This window comes from Triticum aestivum, chromosome 5D (assembly GCF_018294505.1).
Source record: "Triticum aestivum cultivar Chinese Spring chromosome 5D, IWGSC CS RefSeq v2.1, whole genome shotgun sequence".
NCBI lineage: Eukaryota > Viridiplantae > Streptophyta > Magnoliopsida > Poales > Poaceae > Triticum > Triticum aestivum.
The window spans coordinates 53,230,601-53,232,468 of NC_057808.1; positions in this window are offsets into that span (position 1 = coordinate 53,230,601).

Here is a 1,868-nt window from a genome sequence, read left to right on the forward strand (position 1 = left end):
TACTGAAAATGCACGCTAAAGTGACCTGAAGAACCACCAATTGTTGAACTGAAATACACAAGAGAAGGAGCATTTACATCCAGGGTAACTCTACGTTACATAACAATAACTGAGCATATATGTCTATAAGTTGAAGGGTAACGGACCTCAAGATGCCATTTCCTCTCAGCCTTATACATCTTCCTTCCAACATTCATCTATTTTTGAGTTGCTGCCTTCGATTTTTTTTACGCATCATGCCAACAGAAAATGGACCAAAATTTCAAAGATGAACTGAAAAAGATGAACATAATTTGAGTAGAGATGGATGATGGCAAATGATGAGCAGCACGTTTGCTTCTCTTCTTGGCCTAAACTGTACAGACACAAAGGATCTGCCCCGGCATAGCTAATTGAGATCTCTAGCTAATTAACCCAACCACAGGCCACATCCCATCACACAACACTTTGCATACACACATTTATCTATTCCCAGAAATTCTTTTACTGAAGTTAAGAGGAACAAGTTTGAGATTATCAGTAGTACACCCACCATACCAAGTTCTGAACTGAACCTCTTGGCGTTCAAAAGTTCAGAAACTGAACCTCTTTTGTAGTTCTCCACGTGCGCTGGGTTGTCGGGGCGGCATTGAACCGGCACTCGTGGCGGACGTGAACGGCCTGGGGTGTCGGAGTTGAACGGCCTACGCGCTGAAGTGGCGGGGCGCATAGCTAGCAGGAGGCTCGGACAGCGGCGGGGTGCGGGGTGGCCGGGCGGCGGTGGGACGCGGGCGGTGCGTGGGATGGCAGGTGGCGGCAGGGCGCGGAATAAATAAGTGCACAAGAGATATTTCTTTAGCAAGATATTTTCACGGAACAGGCAAACCAAACTTTTTCAATGAACTGTTTTAGGTTTATGTGTTCAAACTTGCAAACTTTCCGGACTAGTACTTAGCTCGCTTGTCATTTTTCACTTCACTATGGGATCAGAAATGCACAACATATACAAACATTAACACAAGGATCAATTGGGGCAAACAACAGAACACAAAACTGAACATCAAGGAGATAAATAGCAATAGTCTTTGAACTGAATTAAAATTCTAATTGAACTAGATTAAATTTAGAAACTGAACCAAGTGTGTCACGAGTTAGTCAATGTGGAAGATCATTCCATTTGCTATCTATCTATCTCTCTCACATCACCCTGCTGCAGCAACAAACAGCAGCAGCACACAAACACGCACACACAACAAGTAGCTAGCAAGCAGCAGGGGCTTCAGGCAACAGGAGACATCAGCCAACAGCAGACAGTACTACCATTTTCTGAACTCTCCTTTTCTTTGATCTTTTTATTCCTCGAACTTCCACCGGTGAACCCGTGAACTTATCTGCTTTTATAATTTTAACTTTTTCATAATAGTCATACCATGTGTATACAGCAAGAGTACCCTCATATCTCAATTTCTATGTCTCATACAATAGCATTAACCATAATTGAGAAAAAGGAGGATTTTGCATACACGCCGACGGTGCTAATGCCAAATATAATCTAGACATGCTCAACATCCAGTAAGGATGAAAAAAATGCAATTCATATTGTTAATAGATCATACAGCCTCAGAATTCCGTACTTAACTATTTGACAACATGTCACGTATTCAGTGCATCCAAGGTAGGACGAAAAATCTAAAATCCTACTGCAGCAATATAGCGAACATATGGCGGGCATGCATTTTATGTGCTACCCACCGCCCAAGGTTAATTCCCCTAGAAGAACGAGAGAAAACTAAATCCCTAATTAACATGTCAGATCAATAGATATGTTCTCAGCTTGCTGTACAAGATCAAAGCAATAAATAGGACTATTACAAAGAGGGCCTTGCTTC